Source organism: Coenobita brevimanus, chromosome 101 (assembly GCF_032717465.1).
Source record: "Coenobita brevimanus isolate Jiangsu-jjx chromosome 101, ASM3271746v2, whole genome shotgun sequence".
NCBI classification, from domain to species: Eukaryota; Metazoa; Arthropoda; class Malacostraca; order Decapoda; family Coenobitidae; genus Coenobita; species Coenobita brevimanus.
Genome location: NC_137054.1, coordinates 49,774,275 through 49,801,933, shown reverse-complemented (window position 1 = coordinate 49,801,933; position 27,659 = coordinate 49,774,275). Strand labels below are relative to the sequence as shown.

The 27,659-nt window shown below is 40.9% G+C and overlaps 1 protein-coding gene across 1 annotated transcript in view; it reads left to right on the top strand.

Annotated features, from left to right (window-relative positions):
• LOC145415093 (G protein-coupled receptor kinase 2-like) overlaps positions 1–27,659 on the top strand; it is an 831,927-nt gene that overhangs the window by 507,568 nt on the left and 296,700 nt on the right. The window lies entirely within an intron of this gene.

The window sequence follows — 27,659 nt, the reverse complement described above, 5'->3', positions numbered from 1 at the left end:
AACTCCACTAAATGCCATAAAAGATAGAAACACAGTAGTAGACCCATGCTTTAACAGACTAACTGGGGAAAGCCAGGTTCATTTCCGAGGATCTCCCCCTGAAGTGGGATTTAAAACACTTTTGAAAATAAATGAGTCTGATAGCATAATCCAGTACTAAAACTGTAAACTAAACCCATTTTACAGTAACGTGGCTCACAAGTTTTCCCTTTTCCTTCTTATTACACATCATTGTCATAGCACTTCTTCATAACTAGTACAGTACAGTGTTACTATAGTCTATTATTACAACTCAGCAGTCACGATGGGGAGATGACAATTTCAGGCCAGGTTGGAGAAAAAATGGGTAGGAAACCTGTATAGTGACCCATTGCGTCCTTTTTAACAGATGTTTGTTATAGCCAGTGAAAGTTTGGAGGGCTTTGTGGCATCTGTTAAATCCTGTATCTGCTCTGTCCAGGTTCGTTATAGGGAGGGTTTACTGTACAGTGACACCAATGTAGTATGAAAAGCTGTTATTTTATCAGGTAACTCAATTATCTTCCAGTATTTGTAATTAGATAACACAGAATTGACATGTAGGTACGGTAGTACCCTGTAAGACTTCCATTCTTCTTAACCTCTAGACACCGGTCTGTTTACACCGCTGTCATCCTCTCAGTGCAGGCAATTTTCCCCAAATTGCTTGTTTTCAAATCTTTCATTCTTGCAAATGAAACCATCCCCAGGTCTGCAGGTGATTGCATCGATGAGTAATGACATGAAGAAAATAAGTAACTTTCGGCAATTGAAGTGGAATGTCCTTGTGCATGTGTGTGTGGCCCCGACTTTGGCATTGCTCTCAACAAGACAACTTCTTCACTGCTAGACACACTAGACACAGTGGCGTCCAAGACACGCCTAATGGCACTATCCCTGAGCCTTTTCTTAGTATCCTTGGGCAGAGGCTTGCAGGGGTGGATGAGGCAAGGGTTCTGCATGAAGTGGGAATGGAATCGGACGAGGCGGAACCTGAAGACATCGTTCTACACCCAGCCGTCAAGGGACAGACTGAAGCACCCTTGTGTAACCCATTGGTGGTGAGATCAAACATAACCAGTTCAAACAATGGCGGGAAGGAACTTGTGGCATGTGCCGTCACCCGGCAGTCTATGTACCCGTAAATCGCGACTGCATATCACATTCCCCAGCAGTCGGGGGTTAATTAAGTTTTCAATCATTAATACCAACTGAGTTGTAAACAGAATGTACTGTGTTATGCTCTTCTCTCATACACCTTGAGAGAGTATGAGATCATACCTGAAAGTGGCACAAAGCATGGATCTAGCATTCTTTATGTGTAAAACTCATAAATAAACCTCAAGTAACTTTCTTCAAGCTTAACTACAACCTCACTGCTTCAAGCAGCACTGGTATACAGTAGAGCCATGACTTAAGACAATGGGAAGCATTTGTCTTACAATAAGAGGAGCATTTAATTCTTCCTTAATGATTCAATAACACAGTCATATCACTCAGTTGCTCAGGAGAAACTAAGTGGGAAGTGGGTGCGTTTAGGTTTTGGGTTTCCAGATGGCCGTGTTTGTTTAACACGTGTTTTCAGTCTTTCATCGTCTAATCCTGTGTCCCATGAGGAGTATAGTGCGTTGCAGTATTGTCGGTCACTGCTAGGGTTCCTTGACCGAAGCCAACCCACATGACCCGTGTCCCATACCTACTGTTGCCATCATCAGTCTCACTGTTACTTTGATTGCCTTTGTGTCAAGCAATTTGTATTTCTTTTTTTCTTGCTTCACATTTTATGTATATATAAAGAGGGAGAGAGAGAGAGAGAGAGAGAGAGAGAGAGAGACAGTCTATCTATAAACAGTAATATATATATATATATATACATACAGTATTCCCTCATTTATCTGGTCATAATAGAGCCAAAGGCACGTCCGGGTAGTGGCAACATCCAGATAAAGAACACTATTCCCCTACCATACCCAGACCCTACCTATACCCACCTCAGACCTACACCTAACTTATTTTTACAGTACGTGTGCTTCATTTGGCAATGTTTTCTGGTCATTCAGGTATATTTAGACATCAAAACATACTACTCCCCTGGGGGTAGGGGGGTTTCAAGAATACTCCCCCAGTATCCCTGCTTGTCGTATGAGGCAACTAAAAGGGTTGGTGGTGGGTTAGTGCCCCACCCCGTAAAATGAACTAACTAAAAAAGCGAATAAAGTGCCTCGGACCAGGACGGACCATACGTTGACGACGAAGGAACGGACGAAGGACATTCTGAGGGTGGGAACATGGAATGTGAGAGGAGTGAATGATGAAGTGAAAGAGAGAGAGATTGTTCAGGTGCTTGAGGATGCAAGAGTGGATATATGTGGATTGACTGAAACTAAATGGAAAGGTGAAAGGGTGAGAGAATGGGAATATGGTTTAGGTATATGTGCGGGAGTCAGTGAAAATGAGAGGGCAAGAGAGGGAGTATGTTTGATGATAAGCAAGAAGTGGAAGGAGAATATAAGAGAGTATGGAACAGTGGGTGCAAGGATTGTATGGGTGAGGATGAAAGTAGGTATAGAAGCGTGGGCGATTGTATGTGTGTATGCTCCGACAGAGGACCGAGTGGCAAGAGTGAGAGATGAGTTTTGGCCGAGAGTAGAAGCATGTATGGACAAATTTGAGAGGAGCAAGAGAGTGCTTTTGATTGGAGACATGAATGGCAAAGTTGGGAATGAACGAGTGGATGGAGTGGTTGGTCAGTGGTGTGTGCTAGCTGACGTAGATGGGAATGGTAGTGCTTTGGTGGACATCTGTGCTGGTAAAGGGTTGGCAATGGCCAACACCTACTTTTGACATAAGATGATCCACCAGTATACATGGAGAGTAATGAGGAGGATGGATGGTGAACTTGTTGAATGAAAGGCAATGATAGACTACGTGTGTGTGGATGAGCGAATGAGAAGACAAGTGTTGGATGCAAGAGCATGGAGAGGATGGGGGAATGGAGTCTCGGACCATCACTTAGTGATGGCTAAGGTAAAGCTGCAAAGAAAATGGTTGAGGAGACGAAGGGGAAGACAGGAGGAAACAGCTCCTGTGAGAAGAGTGGAGAATTTGCAAGATAGTGAGAAAATGGCAGAATACAAGAGCATAGTGGAAGAAAGATTGGGAAGGTATGAGCTAGAGCAGATGGAAGGGGTGGAACACGTATGTAAGATATTTACGGAAGAGATAGGCGCAGCGTGTGAGGTGGTTTGTGGAGTGAGGAGGAGATGCAAGGGTGTGCAAGGGACAGCATAGTGGAATGATGAGGTGAAACGAGCTGTTGAACAAAAGAAGAAGGCATATAGTGAATGGTTAGCAAGTAGAGGTAGGGGAGAAGATGAGAGAGAGAAGAGAGAGGTATATGTGAGTAGCAGAAGGGAGGTGAAGAGAGTGGTGAAGGAGAGTAAGAAGAAAGTGGATGAAGAGTTTGGGAGGAATCTGAGTGTGAAATGGAGGGAGAGTAAGAAATTGTTTTGGAAGGAGGTAAAGAAAATAAGGCAGTGTGAAAGGGGAAATAGTAGAGGAGTGAAAGATAGAAATAATAGATTCTTGGTGGAGAAGAGAGAGAAATTGAGGAGACGGAAGGAGCATTTTGAGGATTTATTGACTGTAGAGTGTGACAGCAGTGCGGGTATAAGTGGTTGGGGAATGGCTGGGAGAAGAAGAGATGAGAGGAGGGAGGAAGAGATCAGTAGGATGGAAGTAGTGGAAGCAGTGAAGAAGATCAAGTTGGGGAAGGCCCCAGGAATTGATGGAGTGTGTGGTGAAATGCTGAGATATGGAGGCGAGATTGTTGTGGAGTGGAAATGGAAGTTGTGTAGATTGGCTTGGGAAGAGGGAAGGGTTCCAGAGGACTGGAAATCTGGTATAATTGTTCCTTTATATAAAGGAAAAAGGAAGAGAGAAGTATGTGATAACCATAGGGGTATTTGCCTTCTTAGTGTGACTGGTAAAATATATGGTAGAATTCTCATTGATAGGGTTAGGCATATGACAGAGGAGCTAGTTGGAGAAGAACAAGGCGGATTTAGGAAGGGAAAAGGGTGTGTAGATCAGATATTTGTTCTAAGATGTTTGGTGGAGAAGTATTTACAGAAGGAAAAGAAAGTGTATGCTGCCTTCATGGACTTGGAGAAAGCTTATGACAGAATAGATAGGCAAGGTATGTGGAAGGTATTAAGAATATATGGAGTGGATGGGAAATTGTTGAATGCTGTGACAAGTATGCACGAAGGAGCTAGGGCTACGGTGCGAGTGGATGGTGAGCTGAGTGAGTTTTTTTATCTCGGTGTGGGACTGAAACCTGGTTGTGTGATGTCTCCATGGCTGTTTAATATATACATGGATGGGGTTGCAAAGGAGGTGCAGGGTAGGACAGTGGATGTAGGGGTGGCTCTAATGAATGAGGGTGAGATTTGGAAGATTCCGGTGTTGCTGTTTGCTGATGATACAGTATTGTTGAGTGAAGATGAATGGGAGTTGCAAGGTTTGGTGAATGAATCTGGGACAGTGTGTTGGAGGAGGAAGCTGAAAGTTAATGTAAACAAAAGTAAAGTTAGGGTGTTTGAGAGGAATGAAGTCACAGAATGTACAGTGAGGTTGGATGGTGAGGATATGGAGAGTGTGAGTGCATTCAAGTACTTGGGTAGTGTGATGAGTAAGGATGGAACTTTGGTGGATGAAGTGCGTGAAAGGGTACAGCAGGGAAGGAAGGTTGTTGGTTCACTGAAAGCAGTGATGAGAAATAGGGAGGTGAGTATGGAAGTTAAGAAGTCACTGCATGATAGTATTGTGATCCCTACCCTGACGTATGGAAGCGAGGCATGGACCTTGCAAGAGGGGAACAAGTCAAGAGTGAGAGCAGTGGAAATGAGTTACATGAGAGGAGCACGTGGAGTGACATGGAGGGACAGGTTAACGAATAAAGAAGTGAAGGAACGTTGTGGGGTGGATGTGGATGTGGTTGAGAAGATTAAGAGAAATACACTGAGGTGGTTTGGACATGTGGAGAGAATGGAGAATGAAAGACTGACTAAGAGGGTGTATGTAGGTAAGGTGGAGGGAGGGAGAGGGAGGGGTAGACCGAGGATGAGTTGGAGGGATGGCGTTGAGAGGTATATGAGGGAGGGGGGAGTGAGTTGGGGGGAGGGTAGTCAAATGGTGGGTGACAGAGCGACTTGGAGGCGTTTTGTCCGCGGCCACCCTTTGTGGGATTAGGGCGTCGGGCTATAGATTGAAAACACACATAGGAATATCCAAAGTAATGCTAAAGACCACGAAAACCATGCAGGAAAACCACAGAAAACCAAAAAACATCATACCTAAACAGAACTGTATGTACAGTACCTCTTCCTTATTTTATCATAGAACAGACATAGGAATATCCAAAGTACTAGAAAACACCAAGAGAACCATGAAAAAAACAAAAAAAATTAAAACCAAAAAACACCTGACTCCAACACCACTACATGTACAGTACCCCTCCTAATTTTGGCACAGCTTTCAGGTCAGTCTTCCTTATTTAGACATCCAAACTCACATAGGAATATCCAAAGTAATGCCAAACACCAAGAAAACCATTAAAAATAAAAAAATGAAAACCAAACCCACCCCCCCACACCATTGTATGTGCGTTTCCCCTCATCATTTTGGCACAGCTTTCAATTCAGTCTTCCATACAGTATTTAGACATCCAAACACACATAGAAATATCCAAAGTAACACTAAACACCAAGAAAACCATGAAAAAGAAACATTGAAAGCCAAAAAACACCCGACCCATACACAACTATATGTACACTACCCCTCCTAATTTTGGCACTGTTTTCAGGTCAATTTGCCATTTTTAGACATCAAAATACACATAGTATTATCCATATTAATGCTAAACATCATGAAAACAATGCATAAACAACAAAAATCCACAAAAAAAATTTACGACGGTTTGAAAATCTTTTGTCTGTGACGACTGATTGCTCCCGGGGCTCAAAAAAATTCCACGGACAAATATACCACCGTAAATTGGTTATGTCGGTATAAATCGTATCCCATCATCTTTGCTGATGTTTATACTATAAGATAAGCTAATAAAAACACACAAAACTGTTGAGTAAAATTTTAAAAATTCAGGAAGAATAAAGTGTTCAGGAGTAAAACTTACCTTCATATAACTTCCCACCATCCTAGTTCTAAATTTTGCCAACACCTTCAAAGAGTTAAGCATATGTCTAGATGCAGAATTTCATGAGCTTTCTCATGGTTACTGTGGAATTTCAATATGACCAATAGTAGTACAATATCAGCTTATCTATCTACAGCCCAACGCCCTAATCCTGCAAAGGGTGGCTGCAGACAAAGTGCTTCCAAGTTGCTCTGTCACCCACCACCTCACTACCCCCCCCCCCAGCTCACTCCCCTCCCAGCTCACTCCCCCCTCCGTCATATACCTCTCAGCTCCATCCCTCCACCTCATCCTCGGTCTTCCCCTCCCTCTCCCTCCTCAACTTCATTTACATACACCCTCTTAGTCAGTCTTTCATTCTCCATTCTCTCCACATGTCCAAACCACCTCAGTGTATTTCTCCTAATTTTCTCAATCACATCCACATCCACCTCACAATGTTCCTTCAATTCTTCATTCGTCAACCTGTCCCTCCATATCACTCCACATGCTCCTTTCAGTAACTCATTTCCACTTCTCTCACTCTTGACTTATTCCCCGCTAGCAAGGTCCGTGCCTCGCTTCCATATGTCAGGGTAGGGATCACAATATTATCATGCAGTGACTTCCTAACTTCCCTACTCACCTCCCTGTTTCTCATCACTGTTTTCAGTGAACCAACAACCTTCCTTCCCTGCAGAACCCTTTCAAGCACTTCATCCCCAAAAGTTCCATTCTTACTCATCACATTACCCAAGTACTTGAATGTACTCACATTCTCCACATCCTCGCCATCCAATTTCACTGTACATTCTGTGACTTCATTCCTCTCAAACACCCTAACTTTACTCTTGTTTGCATTAGCTTTCAGATTCCTCATCCTACACACTGTCCCAAATTCATTCACCAAACCTTGCAACTCCCATTCATCTTCACCCAACAGTACTCTATCATCATCAAACAGCAACACTGGAATCTTCCAAATCTCACCCTCATTCACCAGAGCCACCCTCACATCCACTGGCCTACCTTGCACCTCCTTTACAACCCCATCCATGTATATATTAAACAGCCATGGAGACATCACACATCTCTGTTTCAGTCCCACATTTATATCAAAGAACTCACTTAGCTCACCATCCACGCGCACCATAGCCCTAGCTCCTTCTTACATGCTCTTCACAGCATTCAGCAATTTCCCCTCCACTCCATATATTCTTAATACCTTCCACATACCTGGCCTATCTGTTCTGCCATAAGCTTTCTTCAAGTCCATGAAGGCAGCATACACTTTCTTTTCCTTCTGTAGATACTTCTCCACCAAACATCTTAGAACAAATATCTGATCTACACACCCTTTTCCCTTCCTAAATCCCCCTTGTTCTTCCTCAGCTAGCTCCCCTGTTGTATGCCTAACCCTATCAATGAGTATTCTACCATATATTTTTCCAGTCACACTAAGAAGGCAAATACCCCTATGGTTATCACATACTTCTCTCCCCTTTTCCTTTGTGTAAAGTAATAGTTATATCTGATTTCCAGTCCTCTGGAACCCTTCCCTCTTCCCAGGCCAATCTACATAACTTCCATATCCACTCCACTACAATCTCACCCTCATACCTCAGCATTTCACCACACACTTCATCAATTCCTGGGGCCTTTCCCATCTTGATCTTCTTCATTGCTTCCACTATTTCCGCCCTACTGATCTCTTCCTCCCACCTCTCATCTCTTTGTCTCCCAGCCATTCCCCAACCACTTTTTCTCACACTGCTGTCATTCTCTACATTCAGCAGGTCCTCAAAATGCTCCTTCCATCTCCTCAGTTTCTCTCTCTTCTCCACCAACAATCTATTATTCCCATCTTTCACTCCCCTACTATTTCCCCCTTCACACTGTCTTACTTTAAACAATTTCTTACTCTCCCTCCATTTTACACTCAGATTCCTCCCAAACTCTTCATCCACTTTCTGCTTACTCTCCTTCACCAGTCTCTTCACTTCCCTTCTCCTGCTCACATATACATCTCTCTTCTCTCTTTCATCCTCTCCCCTACCTCTACTCACTAGCCATTCACTATATGCCTTCTTCTTTTGTTCCACAGCTCGTTTCACCTCATCATTCCACCATGCTGTCCCCTGCACACCCCTGCATCTCCTCCTCACTTCACAAACCACCTCGCACGCTGCGCCTATCTCTTCCGTGAATATCTTACACACATCTTCCACCCGTTCCATCTATTCTAACTCATACCTTCCCAACCTTTCTTCCACTGTGTTCTTATACTCTTCCATTTTCTCACTGTCTTGCAACTTCTCCACTTTTGTGACAGGAGCTGTTTCCTCTTGTCTTCCCCTTTGTCTCATCACCCATTTTCTTTGCAGCCTTACCTTGGCCATCACTAAGTGATAGTCTGAGATTCCATTCCCCCACCCTCTCCACACTCTTGCATCCAACACTTGTTTTCTCATTTGCTCATCTGCACACACTTAATCTATCACTGCCTTTCGTTCAACAAGTTCACCATCCATCCTCCTCGTGACTCTCCATATATACCTGTGGATCATCTTATACCGAAAGAAGGTGTTGGCTATTTCCAACCCCTTACCAGCACAGATGTCCTCCAAAGCACTAGCACACTCCACTGACCAACCATTCCATCCACTCATACATTCCCAACTTTGCCATTCATGTCTCCAATCAGAAACACTCTCTCTCTCCTCTCATACTTGTCCATGCATGCTTCTACACTTGTCCAAAACTTACCTTTCACTCATGCCACTTGGTCCTCTGTCGGTGCATACGCACATACAATCACCCAAGCTTGTATAGCTACTTTCATCCTCACCCATACAATTCTTGCACCCACTGTTCCATACTGTCTTATATTCTCCATGCACTTCTTTCTTGTCATCAGACATACTCCCTTTCTTGCCCTCTCATCTCATTAACTCCCGCACATATTCCTAAACCATATTCCCATTCTCTCACCCTTTCACCTCACCATTTAGTTTCAGTCAATCCACATATATCCACTCTTGCATCCTAAAGCACCTGAATAATCTCTCTCTCTTTCACTTCAACATTCACTCCTCTCACATTCCATGTCCCCACCCTTAGCATGTCCTTTGTCCGTTCCTTAGTTGTCAGCGTATGGTCCGTCCTGGTCTGAGGTGCTTTATTCTCTTGTTTAGTTAGTTCTTTTTACGGGGTGGGGCACTAACCCACCACCAACCCTTTTAGTCGCCTCATACGACAAGGAGGGACCAGGGGTTAGGGGGTAGTAGAATAAATCGCAAAAAAACTTTGATAACTCACAAGTCAGTTTTATCACCACAGAGGAAGGTAGGGACTAAGGGAGTGAGGGGGGAAATGGGAGGGTATGGAGGAGGGGGGAAGTGAGGCTGTGTGCAGGATTTTTCCCCTTCTTTCAACAGGTGGACGGTCGTTTTTGCTGTACATTTACACGTCGCGTGCAGTCTGTTAGATGCTGAGTGGCCATGCGGAAGCACAGCTCACCATGACCGAGGGGCTTTCAACCTTCGGTAAAGAGGCGGACAGCCGCTGTTGCTGAACATGTACTCATGGCTTGTGGTCTTTTCGATGGAGGTGCTGGTTGGGAAAGACTTAGCCCCTGTGGCCACACGATATTAGGCTTTTGGTGGGGAATGAGTATGGATGTTTTGGCACCGCTTGCAGGTCACAGTTATATTACTCGGGTGCTGGAGGTACGTTGGGAGTCATAGGAAGAGCGTGTGACTTTGACCATTCAGTACCGGGGCGGATGGACAGACATTTTAGCTCTGGTTGTGGGTAACAGACTACTTCCTGCTCACGGCTCAAGCTCAGCGGCCACGATACTGAATGTTTGAATATGTCGACTGGCCAGCTGAAGTTCTCGGGCACTTTTACCTCATTATGATCATCCCAAGTCGTCAGAGTTTGTCCGCCAAAACATCAGGGACAGTGGTGAGTTAGCTATGAATTGAATGGATATGGTTGTAAGAAGCTGGGGTAAATATGAAGCTGATGAATTGCCCACACTCACATGGATGTGCACGAGTCGCAGTCAGTCGCCGGAGTCTGGGCAAGTCACCAAGTATATATTTATGTTAACTTAGTAGAGCCATACCCAGTCAAAACTTATTTGTTATTAAACTTTATCATACAGTTGGTCTGTTATTATTTGTGATATTTTATGCTGCTTTCAGGGCCTGCATATGGTTTATTAGGTACGGTATGTGCACACTTGCTCACAGTGGGTGATTTGCGGTTGTAGAGGCATTTACGGGAGTGCTTGCCAGACATTCATGGGGGTCTGTGTCTCCTAACCTCACGAATGTAGAAGGTCACCTGTATATATATGGTAATCCTTCATTTATCTGGACAAAATAGAGCCAAAGGCATGTCCGGGTAGTGGCAGCATCCGGATAATGAACACTATTACCCTACCCTACCCTACCCAGGCCCTACCTATACCCACCTCCAACCTATACCTAACATATTTGTACAGTACCTATGCTTAATTTGGTAGTGTGTAATGGTCAATAAGTCATATTTAGACATCAAAACACACATGGGAATATCCAAAGTAATGCTAAACACCAAGAAAACCATGCAGAAAAACCACTGAAAACCAAAAAACACCTTACTTAAACACAACTGTATGTACAGTACCCCTCCTTATTTTGGCAGTGTTTTCCAGTCATTCTGCCATATTTTCACGTCAAAACATACATAGTTTTATCTATAATATTTTGAAAACCAAGAAAACCATGCAAAAAAGCACAGAAAACCAAAAACCACCTTACCTATACACCACTGAATGTACAGTACCCCTCCTAATTTTGGCACAGTTTTCAGGTCACTCTGCCACATTTCGACCTCGAAACACACATAGGAATATCCAGATTAATGCAAAACACCAAGAAAACCATTAAAAAAAAAAAAAAAAACATTGAAAACCAAAAACCACCCAACGTATTCACAACTGTATGTACAATGGGTCACAGATTATCGGTGCCTGATATGCGTGAAAGATTGGGAACACAGAATGAAGGTCACTGAAATATTAGTGTCCGACCTACCATATGCTTGTAGCTAATGTCAGGAGGTGTCATTATATTGCCAACTAGCAGTGTCTTCTTTGCAAACATATTGCAAATGTTATGTTTACCTAAACAGACATTGTTAATACACAATGAGTTATCGGTAATGAACAGCAGTTGTTCGAATGTTTTCGATAGGCATTGGACCGCCTGTGCACCGGTACTTTTGTGACCCAGTGTACAGTACCCCTCCTAATTTTGACACTGTTTTCAGGTCAATCTGCCATATTTAGACATCCAGACACACATGAGAATATCCAAAGTAATGCTAAACACCAGGATAACCATGAAAAAATAACCAATGAACACCAAAAAACACCCAGCCTATACACAACTGTATGTACAGTACCCCTCCTAATTTTGACATTTTCAGGTCAGTCTGCCATACTTAGACATCCAAACACACATAGGAATATCCAGAGTAATGCTAAACACCATGAAAACTGTGAAAAATTAGTACACAGTTCAGTTTCGTTATTTTATCTGTGCCATCACCCTCAATTTACCTGATGTTTTAAAGGCGTCCCAGGTCTGTTCTTTACACTGTTTGATATCGTATTTAGCTGCATTGCTCTGTTGTGTGATAGTTGGTCTTGTAAAATCCTGCCTACCATTCAGTTGGATCTGATTATTGCCTACATGAGTTATTTCATTATCTTAACAGTCCCCCTTTTTTTGCAGATATTTTAAGTGCATCACAGACCTTTTCAAGGAACCCCTTATACTGTATATTTTATTTATTGATTTGTGGATCTATTTATTTATCGTCTAGGTCTTATAATTTCCCAGCACATTTATTTTTCTTGGCTGTGTCTTAGCTTGTCATTATTTTATTTTCCCCTTGTTCCATTATTTTTGTTTCTCTTTTCTCATCATTCCTCATCCACTTTCATTGTGTGCAGTACTTTATCTGTAATGCATTCTTCTTCTGCCTTAGTGCCATACAATCTTTTAAATCAGTTCAGGTACAGAACGGTACTGTATGACCATTGCTGTATGATCTTTTAAATCAGTTCAGGTACAGTGTTACCATTGCCATACAATCTTTTAAATCAGTTCAGGTACAGTAATACCATTGCAATACAGTCTTTTAAATCAGTTCAGGTATAGCATTACCATTGCCATACAATCTTTTAAATCAGTTCAGGTACAGTATTACCATTGCCATACAATCTTTTAAATCGGTTCAGGTACAGTAATACCATTGCCTTGATATAATTGATAGAACTATAATCATATCTGTCACAACACCAAGGCCAGATTACAATACCAGTACAGTATACGCTCTATTAGCCAGAAGTTGTGGCAGCAGTGTGGATAGGGAAAGTTTGCCTGGTTTTATTTTTATTTTTATTTTTTTCTGCTAGCTTGTGTTCAGTTAGGGCTAAGATTGACTACAGTATTTCTCTATTGATTTGGCTCAGTTAGGATTAGTTAGGGGAGGATGTGGAGTTATGTGAAGCAGTGTGGTGGGGTAAAATTTTGTTAGGGTAATTTTTTGAAATAAGCAACGTTGGGTCTGGTTAGTACTTGGATGGGTGACCGCCTGGGAACACCAGATGCTGTTGGCATAACGTTCTCCCTACGTGTCAAGTGGGGTTGGTGGAGGATTAGTGCCCCTCCCTGTAAAGCAATTAACTCTAAGCCTTGGCCACCCCGTTTGGGATACATGGCGTCTGGCAATGAATGAATGAATGAAAACCAAGAAACACCCAATTTATACTTGACTGTGTGTACAGTACCCCTCCTAATTTTGACACTGTTTTCAGGTCAGTCTGCCATAATTAGATATCAAAACACACATAGGAATATCCAAAGTAATGCTAGACACCAAGAAAACCAAAAAAAAAAAAAAAAATGATAACCAAAAAACACCAAACCTATACACTACTGTATGTTCAGTAATTCTCCTAATTGTGGCAGTTTTTCAGTCATTCTGCCATATTTAGATAATAAAACACACAAAAGATTATCCATATTAATGCTAAACATCATGAAAACATTGCATAATCAACAAAAATCTAACAAAAAAAAGAACTGTCGATGGTTTGAAAATCTGCTGCCTCTGATGAGTGATTGCTCCCAGGGCTAAAAAAAAAAAAAATTCCAGGGCCAAATATGCCACAGGATATTGGTTATATTGGTATAATTGGTAAGCCAAATATGCCACAGGAAACTGGTTATATTGGTGTAAGTGGTATACCATCATCTTCACTGATGTTTATACTACAAGTTAATAAAAACACATAAAACTGACAAGTAAAAGTGCACAGAGTCAGGAAGAATAAAGTGTTCAGGAGTAAAACTTACATTCATATAAATTCCCACTGTCCTAATGCAAACTTTTTCCAGCACTTTCCAAGAGTTAAGCACATGTCTAGATGCAGAATTTCATGAGCTTTCTTGTGGTTACTGTGGAATTTTCATACGACCGCTGGTAGTCAAATAAATTACAAAAAACTCTGACAACTTATGAGTCAGTATTATCACCACGAAGGAGGGTAAGGACTGAGGGCGTGAGGGGGGAGATGGGAGGGTATGGAGGAAGGACGGGAGGGGGAGAGAAGCAAGGCCATGGGCAGAATTCTCCCCCTTCTTTCTACAGGCGGACGGGTGCTTTTGCCGTACATTTACTTGTGGCTTGCGGTCTGTTAGACACTGAGGGACCATGAGGAAACACATCTCACCATGACCGGGGGATTTTTTATCTTTGGTAGAGAGGCAGACAACTGCTGTTGCTGAACATGTACTCGTAGCTTGTGGTCTGTATTCGATGGAGGTGGCAGTTGGGAAAGACTTAGCCCCTGTGACTGCACAATATTAGACATTCGGTGGGGAATGTGCATGGACATTTTGACAATGCCTGAGGGTTGCAGTCATATTACTTGGGAGCTGGAAATTTGTTGGGAGTCATAGGAAGAGTGTGTGACTTTGACCATTCAGTACAGGGGCAAATGGACGGACATTTTAGATCTGGTTGTGGGTAACAGACTACTTCCCGCTCACGGCTTGAGCCCAGCGGCCACTATACCGAATGTTTGAACATGTCAGCTGGCCGGCTGAAGTTCTTATACACTTTACCTCATCATCATCATCATCATCACAAGTCGTCAGAGTTTGTCCGCCAAAACATCAGGGACAATGGTGAGTTAGCTCTGAATTTAATGGGTATGGTTGTAAGACGATGGGGTAAATATGAAGCTGATGACTTGCCCACACTCACGTGGATGTGCACGAGACGCAGTCAGTCGCTGGAGTCTGTGCAAGTCACCAAGTACATATTTACCCTAACTTAGTACAGCCATCTGTCTGTCTGTCTATTGCCAGACGCCATAATCCCATAAGAGGTGGCCATTGGACTTTGAGTTATTTGTTTTACAGGGAGGGGCACTAACTCTCCACCAACCCACTTGATGACAAGTAGGGAGCACGTATGATTTGGTTATATGGTTACCACCGAGCATTCTGAGTGGTTTCTTGGCCTACAGGAAACCATTTGGCATGTCAATCAATGTAAAGCCACCTGTAAAGAAAAGAAAAGCAATAAGAAGTGACAGGAAAGATAGGAGAAATAGGAAGAGAGGAGCGCATGCACAAAAAAAAAAAAAAAAAAACGGGCTAAGGAAAAAATAGGCAGCACTACATCAAGTGAGTGGATGATAGTCACCACCACCTACCACTACAGTCATACTCAGTCAAAACTTATTTGTTATGAAATTTTTTTATACAGTTCATCTGTTATTATTTGTGATATTTTATGCTGCTTTCAGGGCCTATATATGGTTTATTCGGTACAGTATGTGCGCACTTGCCCGCAGGGGGCGATTTGCGATTGTTGAGGCATTTACCTGAGTGCATACCAAACATTTGCAGGGGTCTGTGTCCCCTAACCCCCATGAATGTAGAGGGTTGCCTGTATATATATGGTAATCCTTCATTTATCTGGACATAATAGAGCCAAATGCATGTCTGGGTAGTGGCAGCATACCCAAACCCTACCTATACCCACCTCCAACCTACAGTATACCTAACCTATTTGTACAGTACCTGTGCTTATTTTGGCAGTGTGTTCCGGTCAAAAAGTCATATTTAGACATGAAAACACACATAGGAATATTCAAAGTAATGCTAAACACCAAGAAAACCATGCAGAAAAACCACTGAAAACCAAAAAACACCTTACTTAAACACAACTGTATGTACAGTACCCCTCCTTATTTTGGCAGTGTTTTCCAGTCATTCTGCCATATTTTCACATCAAAACATACATAGTTTTATCTATAATATTTTGAAAACCAAGAAAACCATGCAAAAAAGCACAGAAAACCAAAAACCACCTTACCTATACACAGCTCTACATACAATACCCCTCCTAATTTTGACAGTGTTTTCAAGTCAGTCTGCCATATTTAGACATCAAAACACACATACGAATATCCAAAGTAATGCCAAACACCAAGTAAACCATGAAAAAAAAAAACATTGAAAACCAAAAAACACCTGACCTATACATGACTGTGTGTACAGTACCCCTCCTAATTTTGGCAGTGTTTTCAGGTCAGTCTGCCATAATTAGACATCCAGACACACATAGGAATATCCAAAGCAGCGCTAAACACCAAGAAAACCGTGAAGAAAAATTGAAAACCAAAAAACACCTGACTTATACATTACTGTATGTACAGTTGAGTTCATGATTCCCTGGACACATCCGGAGGTATCTGGTATCCTCTTATTACACGATGTAGTATTAATCTATGAATGAAGGCAACGATTTCTGTCGTGCTCGCCGATTGGTTACAGAGGCTCAGTTCCATTGGTTACCAGTATGAAAGTAAAGGATTAATTCTAAGCATCCCTAGAATGTATTGCATGATATTGTCAGTATAATGGTAGTGATATCACATGGTTCAGTCATACTGGCTAGATGTATCAGCATTATTTAAATATACCTACAGTTGGTTAAACTGTATTAATATGAAGAACAGGAGCCAATGGCATACTATGTTGCATGCATTTTGATTCGCTTCAGAGGATCGAAACAGAATTCGTATTGACCAAACTAAGTTACAGTATTGTTTCTGCGTAGTTAATTGATGTTTAATATATAATATTTTGGTCTGACAGTGCCTCAATCCTCCGTTGACGTGTCCTAATAGTGTTTGACCTAAGGAGCACTGCATCATTTCATACAGAGTCACTGTGTAATGGAACCCTGTGTGTGTGTGTGTGTGTGTGTGTGTGTGTACTGTATTTACCTAGTTGTATCACTCTCATCTTAAATGTCAGGACCAACTGCCTAGCCCAGGGCTTCTACGCTCCTCATGGGGCAACGTAGAATTGGATGATGGATGGGTGGATGATATACAGGAAATGAGCTACGCTCGTGGGGTCCCATCTCTGTTTCTCAATAAGTCAGATTTTGCTTTAAACTCGTTTAAGTTTTTAGACTGATCTCTTTGTCCAGGCTATTCCACAGGTCAATACATCTATATGGAAAACAATATTTCTTGATATCCTTCAAGTAGCTTGGCTTCTTCAGTTTCATTCCATTTCTTCTTGTTACTCTCGTATCCCATAAAAACAGATCTTCTCTGTCAATTTTATCTACTCCCACCATGGTCCTGAACACTGCAGTCATGTCACCCCTCTCTCTCCTTTCCTCTAGGGAAGGCAAATCCAGCTTTTCCAGCCGCTCTCTGTATGACAGATCTGCCAGACTGGGGTCCTTCTTAGTTGCTGTTCTTTGTATTCTTTCAATCATGATTATATCTTTCTTTTTGTGTGGGGACCACAGTACTGCTTCATATTCTAACCGGGGCGGATCTTGGCCACTATTAATTTTTTCATCATCTCCTCATCCATGTAATGTTAGTCAGAAGTTTATATTTCTCTCTAACTAACTTGTTAATATGTTTTTCAGGAGACAAACTATCTTTGACCAGCACTCCCAAGTCTTTATCGTCTCTCGCTTTTGTGACAGGTTCATTACCCATCATATAATTCAGTGATGGCCTCTTGGTACAACCATTTCCAAAATTTTACACTTCTTTGCATTGAATTTCATTTCCCAGTTTTGGCTCCAATCATGTATCCTATCCAGATCCTCCTGCAGCATTTTACAGTCCTCCTCTGCCTCTACCTTCCTCAGGATATTTGCATCATCAGCAAACAGACTTGCATAACTGTTCATTAACGTAAATCAGGAACATTACTGGCGCCAACACAGACCCCTGGGGGACTCCACTTGTTACTTCTCTCCATGCAGATTTCCTGTCCTTCATTACCGTCCTCATTTGTCTGTCTCTCAGAAAGTCTCTCATCCCTTCCAGGAGTTTACCTTCAGTCCTCGTATATGCTCTAGTTTTCACAATAGTCCCTTATGGGGTACCTTGTTGAGGGCCTTTTCCAAATCTAAATACACACAATCCACCCAACCATCTCTCTCTTGTAGCACGTCAATTGCTCTTGAGTAAAAGCTCAGCAAGTTGGAAACACAAGACCTTCCACTTCTGAATCCAAACTGACTATCGGCCAAAATATTAATCTCTTCCAGATATTTCATCCATCTATCTTTCAGGATTCTCTCGCACAATTTTGCAACCATGCTGGTTAGGGACACTGGTATATAATTCAGGGTTCTTCCTTGTTTCCTCCCTTATAAATTGGTACCACATTTGCCCATTTCCATTCTTGAGGCACTTTCCCCTCTTCCAGAGAACACAATTAAACCATGAATCTTATGCTCCAGTTGTTCTCCACATTCCTTCAGTACCCAATTAGAGATTCCATCTGGTCCTGGGGCTTTCCTCACATCTTGAGTTTCCAGTAATTTATACACTTCCTGTACAGTACTTCCACTTTTATATCTTTCATCACTACATTTCTAGTCACACCCTCCCCTTCCACAAACTCACTTTCATTGGTGAAAACTGACTGGAAACGTTTATTCATTATTTCAGCTTCCATTGCCGCATCTTTATAGGCCTCTCCATCTACTTTCAGCTTGATGATTCTTTCCTTTTGTTTCAATTTGCCATTGAGAAATCTATAAAACAGTTTGGGTTCATCCTTACATTTGTCTATTATACCTTTTTCAAAGTTCCTTTCTTCCTCTCTATGTAACCTTGTATATTCATTTCTAGTTCTTTTATATTCTTCCTTTGTTCTATTATTACCTCTTTTCCTCCAGTTGTTCCATGCCATGTCTTTCTCTTTTTTTTGCTATCATACACCTACTATTAAACCACCCCTTCTTCCTGTTTTCTTTCCCCCTTACTCTTGGCACATACATTTCCATGCCCTAAATTATAGTAGTGTAGAAAGATTTCCCACTTCCTCTGTATCTCTCCTGTTTCTCTGAATTTTCTTCAATCTGCATTTCAAAGAATTTTCTGTCCTGTAAAGTTTGTTTTCCCAAAGTTGTATCTTCCCTGCCTATAAAATTCGTCTCTTGGCACCGCGTTCCTTATTAGCATCTGGAACTCAGTGACCACATGATCACTTTTTCCTATGGGACAAAGATATTTCAAGGATTCTGTTACATCGGGTTCTTTGGTTAGAAGTAAATCTAATCTTGCTGGTGTGTCCTCACCTCAGAATCTTGTCTCTTCTTTGACCCACTGGGTTATCACATTGTTCATTGATATATTTAACAATATAGTGCCCCACGAATCTTCACCGCCTCCCTAGTCCCACTCCTCCCAGTTCACCTCTTTACAATTAAAGTCCCCCATTAAAACTATATTGTTGCTTTTCTCAATCACATTCTGTAAATAATTAGCCATGTCTGACAACAACATCTGGTATTCATCATCTTTCCATGCTTTTGTCTTAAGGGGAACATATACTACTGCCATATCTCTCCCACCATTCTCTCTAGTTTCTAGTTTGATATTTATCACTTCAGCCCTGCCCTCTCCCATTTCCACAGTATCTACATTTATGTTGTTCTTCACTGCTATCATGACTCCTCTTGTTTTTTCTTTTCTTTCTCTTCTCCACAGTTTGTATTTACCATCTCCCATATATGTGTGTGTGTGTGTGTGTGTGTGTGTGTGTGTGTTCCCATTATATCTCATGAACGACCTGAGAAATCAACATGAAACTTCAGGGTATCAAGACATGGCAATAATTTTAGCCGCGTTCGAAAATGGGCACTCAGGGTCAAGACTGAGGTCATCAAAATGGATGTCAGTGGTCAACCAGTTTTTATCGCCAGCCTTTAACACCATTATATGTCATGAACGACTTGAGCTATCAACATGAAACCTTCTGGGTATAAAGATATGATCAAACTCTAGGACTTGGCCAACAGCATATTCTGGCGAGCGATTAGCATTCGGCTCCCGAATGCTTTTTTTTCATATTTTATTTGCTTATACATATTTTTTTACGAGATAGTAATTCAAACCCGACAGGTTTCTGCGTCCTCCTGGCATCATGGATGAGTGTTTGATTAGCATCAGCGGATATCATATAGGCCTACCGATATTCATTTAGTAATTACTCATAATTAGTGTAATCCTGTATATCTTAAAACGTGGGCTCTCTGACCCTAACCTGGGAGAGATGGGCATCTCTATACCTCGTTTCTTATTGTGTGTTACATTATTAGATTAAAGACTACTTTTGAGGTCACCGATCAGTATATTAATGCTCAAATTCAAATTGTAACTTGAGTGTGAATCATACACTGAAAGCGATGCTCACATTATCTAGACCCTATTGCTTATACAGTACTGTATGCTGTACAGTACTGTGTGTGGTATTGTTATAATACATAATTTAATAGATTGCTGCTCATGGAAAATAAGTAATTTCATTCATTCATTGCCAGACGCCATGTATCCCAAACGGGGTGGCCAAGGGCTTAGAGTTAATTGTTTTACAGGGAGGGGCACTAATCCTCCACCAACCCCACTTGACACGTAGGGATGCCAACAGCATCTGGGGTTCCCAGGTGGTCACCCACCCAAGTACTAACCAGACCCAACGTTGCTTAAATAAGTAATAATTTTTACAATTATGAATCAAATTATGACAACGGTAGTGTGAAAAGAACCAATGCTCCTCTCCGTAAAGTTTGAAAACACACACACACACACACACACACACACACACACACACACACACACACACACACACACACACACACACACACACACAGCAGCTACAAAGGCAACAGACGTGGGCCGAGAGCGCTCCACACTGAGCCAGCATGGCCAGTGGCATTACCTAAATTAGTATCTTTATATGAGTCAAGCTCTGTACCAGGTTAGACTAAATGTTTTTTTATTATTAAAAAAAAAAAAAATCAGTTTAAACAAGACTTCTTCAAACAGAAAAGAGAACCGAGTGGCGAAAGAATGCGCTCAGTCAGCTGATGTTTGTTTAGACTACAACTGCCTCAGGGAATGTAAGTACTCTGTGCTTTTTGTATTGCAAAATGGCCACATACTTTAGTAAAGCAAATTTGGAAAAGAAAAGGGATAAAGGTAGAAAGCAAGATGATGATTTCTAAAGAACTGGTTGAAATGGAGACTCACAATAGACTGGTTGAACGTGTACACAAACTGGAGATGGATTTCAAGAATGAAATTGATGAAATAAAGAAGCAGATGCACTTGCAAAAGAAAGAAATAGAAAAACTAGGAAGGGAGGTCAACAAGAAAGACACAGCCATATGTGAACTAAGAGTGGAATTGAGTACACTTAGGAGGAAAATGAGTGAAATGGCAAGTACAGTAGTCAACCACGAGAGTATTATGGAAAAGTTCAAAAATGATACAGAGACAATTAGGCAAGTAAGCAGTCTGATAGACCAGAGCAATTATATTGAGGAGAAGATAACACAGGTGAATGAAGCTGTGCAAAGCTACAAAAATGATGTGGAAACCACATATGCTGAAATGGTGAAAGTAGAGAAAGACTTAGAAACAAGGGTGGAAGAAAAAAGCATTAAAAAGGAAGTGAAAAGAATAATCCAAAACAATCCAAAGTTAGTCAGAGATTCAGTAGATATCAGCAAATCTATAGTAATCACTGGTATAGAAGAGGTAGAAGTAAAAAACAAGATCTCAAGAGACAAAAAGGAGATGACAAATGTAATGAGCTTATTGAAAGAAGTATCAGAGGAAATCTGTAGTAAAGACATAGAGGAACACAAAAGGTTAGGGAAATACGAGAAAAGCAAATCAAGACCTCTAAAGGTAACTTTCCTGAGTGTAAACACCGTGGAGGAGATACTAAAAAATGCAAAGAATCTTATGGAAAAAGAGGAGTTCAAAAATGTATGGATAAAAAGATGCCTAACACAAGAGGAACTGGAATTACTGAAAGAGAAGAGGAAGGAAGCAAAAACAAAAAAGGAAGAAAGATCAGAAGAGGAGAAGAACAAATTACAAAGTAATAGGATTGTAGGTACGAAATAAAAAGGAGGAATAAAAAGGAGGAAGGTAGTAGAACCATGTCATGACGAGTATATAAACAAGATGATAAAGTTGATGTACTCAAATGTGGATGGAATGGTATCTAAATTATTAGAGATGAATGATTATGTCAGAGAATATGAACCACATATAATATGCCTAACTGAAACAAAATTAACACCAAGGTTATCCAATGACATACTAAACTTAGAGGAATACAATATATGGAGAAGAGATAGAAACTTAAAAAAAGGAGGAGGAATTATAATATTAACTAAGAAAAATCTAAAAGTCAATGAAATAAAAATAGATATACCCTCACAAGTAGAACTGATTGCAGTAGAGATCAACACATCTGAAGGGAAAGTAATTGTAGCCAATTTGTACATGCCACCCAGATCAAACACACGGGAAAGGGACGAATATGAGGACCTGGCAGAGAGTACAATTCAAAGTATAAGAGCATTACTACATAAAATGGAAGAGAAATCGGAAAGACTTATACTAACTGGAGATTTTAATACAAATATAAATTGGAATACTCTAGATATAATTAGCCAAGAAAGCTGTTGGGACCAAAAGCTCCTGGATCTCGTGCAAGAGTTTTTCCTAACGCAACATGTGAGGAAAACCACCAGAAAAAGAGGACTCGATGTACCTTCAATGCTAGATCTCATATTTCCTAGGCAAGAAAATGATATTGACAGTTTAATATATCACCCTCCATTCGGCAAAAGCGATCATGCAGTACTAAATTGCAACTTCAGGATAGCATATGACATAGTTAACAGCAATGAAAGTTACAAAAAGAGCCTAAACTATAAAAAGGGAAATTATCAAGACCTAAAGAAGTATTTCTTAGAAGTTCGATTGGGAAAAAGAGCTTAGAGGACAAGATTTAAATGCTGTATATAAAAAATTCTGTGAATTTTATGAAATAGGAGTCCAGAAGTACATCCCACAGCACAAAGAAGCAGATAAGAAAATACAGAAATGGTTCAATACAGAATGTAAAAAATCAAAAGAAAGAAAAGATTTGCTGGGAAATAGATACAGAAGACACAATAGTGAAAGAGCATATAATAATTACAAACAGGCAAGAAATGATTATACAAGAATAAGGAGGGAAGCCCAAAAACAGTTTGAGGAGGATATAATAAATAAAAGTAGTGATCAACCGAAGCTATTTTACAGCTACATCAGAAGCAAAACCAAAGTAAAAGATATAATACAATCCATTACTTACGAGGGAATCACCTATACACAAGAGAAAGATATTTGTGAAGCACTAATCAGTTTTTACAGAAGAAAAAAATTTTGAGCGGGATGATGTGGAACATGCATGTCCACACATACTACCAGATATACAAATATCAGAAAAAGTAATACAGGAGGAGTTAAGTAAATTAGACAGAGGAAAAGCAAATGTTCCTGATGAAATTTCATGTTGGGTGCTAAGAGAATGTGCAAAGGAGTTAAGTAAACCATTATTTTTAATTTTCAAGAAATCCTTGAGTCAAGGTAAACTACCTGATATTTGGAAGAAAGCAAATATTGTCCCCTTATTCAAGAAAGGGAATAGACAAAATCCACTCAACTACCAACCAGTATCACTGACCAGTATTGTAAGCAAGGTATTAGAAAAGCTTATAAGAAAAGCTTGGGTAAATCATCTAGAAGAACACAATATGTTAACAGAAAGACAGTTTGGTTTCAGAAAAGGAAAATCATGTGTTACTAATCTGTTGAGCTACTATGACTGAGTAACAGACACAATACAGGAAAGAGAAGGATGGGTGGACAGTATCTATTTAGATTTCAGGAAAGCATTTAACACTGTACCACACCAAAGACTTTCATGGAAACTGTACCATCAAGGAGGAATTCGAGGCAAACTGTTTTGTTGGATGCAAGATTTTCTCAAAAAAGAGAAATGAGGACAGTACTAAGAGGAAACTACTCATCATGGAAAGAAGTGACTAGTGGAGTACCACAGGGTTCAGTGCTGGCACCAATCATGTTTTTAGTGTATATAAATGATATAAACAGTACCAATGGAAATGAAAGTTATCTAAATATGTTTGCAGATGATGCAAAAATACAAAGGAGAATTACTAACACAGACTCTTGTAAAGAGCTACAAGAAGAATTAAATAAACTTCATGAATGGAGTAATACATAGCAAATGGAATTCAATTTGGACAAGTGTCATGTAATCAAGTTTGGTAAAAGTGGAAAAAGACCTGATTGGGATTATACGTAAGGAAATAAAACCCTACACACATCAGAAAGAGAGAAGGACCTAGGTGTGATTATCAATAACAGACTCTCTCTGCATGACCACATCAGTGAGAAGGTACAGAACATGTATACACTGCTTGCAAATATGAGAATAGGATTCACATACATAAATGAAGACATGCTAAGAAGGATAATAACATCATTCATCAGACCAACCCTGGAGTATGCATCAGTAGTCTGGAGTCCTCATCTCAAGAAACACGTAGACAAGATTGAAAAAGTTCAAAGGGCCGCTACAAGATGGATACCAAGCTTAAGGGATCTAAGCTACAAAGAAAGACTAAATAAACTGAATCTACCAACACTACAGGAGAGAAGGAAAAGAGGTGACATGCAATGCTATATAAATGCATATCAGGGAAGGAGAATATAGACATAAATGATTACTTAACATATGGGGAAGCATCAGCAAGAGGACACTGCAAAAAACTGCATAAGAAGAGAGGTGATAAAGACGTAAGGAAATTCAGTTTCCCAAACAGAGCAATTGATCAGTGGAATGCACTACCGAATGAAATAGTGTGTGCCAAAACAATTTACAAATTTAAGGATATGTACGATAAATATGGTTTAAGACACGGGACAGTACGAGCTTGACTCATTCCTGTAAAGATACAGTTAGTTAAGAACAATTAGGTAAGAACACACACACACACACACACACACACACACACACACACACACACACACACACACACACACACACAGGGTTCCATTACACAGTGACTCTGTATGAAATGATGCAGTGCTCCTTAGGTCAAACACTATTAGGACACGTCAACGGAGGATTGAGGCACTGTCAGACCAAAATATTATATATTAAACATCAATTAACTACGCAGAAACGATTCTGTAACTTAGTTTGGTCAATACGAATTCTGTTTCGATCCTCTGAAGCGAATCAAACTGCATGCAACATAGTATGCCATTGGCTCCTGTTCTTCATATTAATACAGTTTAACCAACTGTAGGTATATTTAAATAATGCTGATACATCTACCCAGTATGACTGAACCATATGATATCACTACCATTATACTGACAATATCATGCAATATATTCTAGAGATGCTTAGAATTAATCCTTTACTTTCATACTGGTAACCAATGGAACTGAGCCTCTGTAACCAATCGGCGAGCACGACAGAAATCGTTGCCTTCATTCATAGATTAATACTACATCGTGTAATAAGAGGATACCAGATACCTCCGGATGTGTCCAGGGAATCATGAACTCAACTGTACAATACTCCTCTTAATTTTGGCAGTTTCTCAGTCATTCTGCCATATTTAGACACCAAAACATGCTAAAGATTATCCATGTTAATGCTAAACATCATGAAAACATTGCATAAGCAACAAAAATCCACATACACATAAAAAAAACTGACGATGGTTTGAAAATGTCTTGCTCTCGTGGGTGATTGATCCTGGGGCTCAGAAAGAATTCCACTGCCTAATATGCCACGGGAAATTTGTTATATTGGTATAAGTGGTATCCCATCATCTTCACTGGTGTTTATACTATAAGCTGATAAAAACATAAAGCTGACAAGTAAAAGTGCACAAATTCAGGAAGAATAAAGTGTTCAGGAGTAAAACTTAACTTCATATAAATTCCCATCATCTTAGTACAAAGTTTTTCCAGCACTTTCCAAGAGTTAAGCACATGTCTAGATGCAGAATTTCATGAGCTTTCATGTGGTTCCTGCGGAATTTTTATACGATCACTAGTAGTCAAATAAATCGCGAAAAACTTTGACAACTCACAATTCAGTGTTATCATCATGAAGTACACGTAGAGTAGAGTGAGGGGGGAGACGGGAGGTATGGAGGAGGGACGGGAGGAGGGGAGAAGTGAGGCTGTGGGCAGTATTCTCCCCCTTCTGTCAACAGGCGGATGGGCACTTTACCATACATTTACTTGTGACTTGTGGTCTGTTAGACTCTGAGGGGATACGGGTAGGGTGCTGTACAAGCTGCTCTTGGTCATTAAGGATAGAAAAGGTGTAAGCTTGTTCACCAGGTGGATCAGTGAAAGGAGAGGAGAGCCAAAGGTGGTGGTGAACATTGAAATCTTCTAGAATGGAGATTTCAGAGACGGGAGAAATGGATCTGTGTTCTGTCGTAGAAGTAAGATAGTCAAAGAATTTTTGATAGTAGAATTAGGAGATAAGTAAACAGCGCAGATATATTTAGTCAGAGAGTTACAGGAAAGCTGAAGCCAGAGTGAAGAGAATCCAGAAGAATCAAGTTCAGGAACAAGAGAGCAAGATAAGTCGTTGTGTATATATACACAACAGCCACCTTTGGCTTTGAAATGAGTATAGAGAAACTAGGAGGATACAGAAAAGGGTCTGCTGTCAATTGCCTCAGACAGCTGAGTCTCAGTTAGAAGAAGAAGGTGAGGTTTAGAGAAGGAGAGGTGGTGCTTAACAGAGCGAAAGTTAGAGGAAAGGCCTCGAATATTGCAGAAATGAAGAAGAGTCAGACAGTGGTTCCAAGCAGCTCGAGTCATAACCGGGAGAGGGATGGAAGGTGGGGGCATTTATGCTTCCCCCCCCGGGGACTCCGAGGCCACGTTTTGCGCTGCCATGATTTTTTTTCCTTTTGGAAAAGAAACTGTAGTGTGTACTGTGCATGTAGTTTGGTGTTGAGTGTTAGAGGAACTTGTATTGGAGAGCATCTGGCCTACTCTCTGTGTTACCAAGCCACTGAAAAAGTTCAGCAAAGAGGGATGGTTGGGACATGGTCCCGAGGGCTGATGAAACGGGAGCTGCAGGTCTCCCTGTCATCTGCTTTCCATTCACCTTGGGAGTACTGCCCTGCTTGACTGGTGCTGCAGTCTATTGCTGCAGTTCACTTCAGTTGCTTAGCAGAGGCTTTGCTTTTGGAATTATGCCTCATCAGCTTGTTTAGCTGTTTGTTTACACAAGTTGTCTCATTGGGCTCTTTGTTGGTTGTTCTGTCCAAACTCTCTTAGCTTTTTGCACCTTTCCCTCCACACTGAGTACATCCCCTCCTCCTCTTCCTTTGTCATCTCAGTACTGAAGGGGAAATCCTTGACAGTTTTCTATCTATCTATTGCCAGACGCCATTATCCCGTAAAGGGTGGCTATTTGACTCTGAGTTAGTTGTTTTACGGGGAGGGGCACTAACCCTCTACCAACCCACTTGTTGACACGTAGGGAGCACGTATGGGTTGGTTATATGGTTACCACCCAGCGTTGTAAATGGTTTCTCGGCTTACAGGAAACTGTTTGGCTTGTCACTCAATGTAAAGCCACCTGCAAAGGAAAGAAAAGCAATGAGAAGTGGCAGGAAAGATGGGAGAAATAGGAAGAGAGGGGGCAACACAGAAAAAGAATGATAAAGGCTAAGGAAGAAGTAGGCATCACTACATCAAGTGAGTGGATGATGGTCGACACCATAGTTTTAATTTTATTTTTAATCTCTATATATGGCCATAGATGTCATGTATTTCCTTCCTCTTTTCTGCCAGTGCATCACATTTCTGACAAAAAATGATAAATGTCCTCTTTTTCCTTCCCACATAACTCACCACTTTCTTCTCCCATCCATTTTACTTTTCTCTCCCTCAGCACTA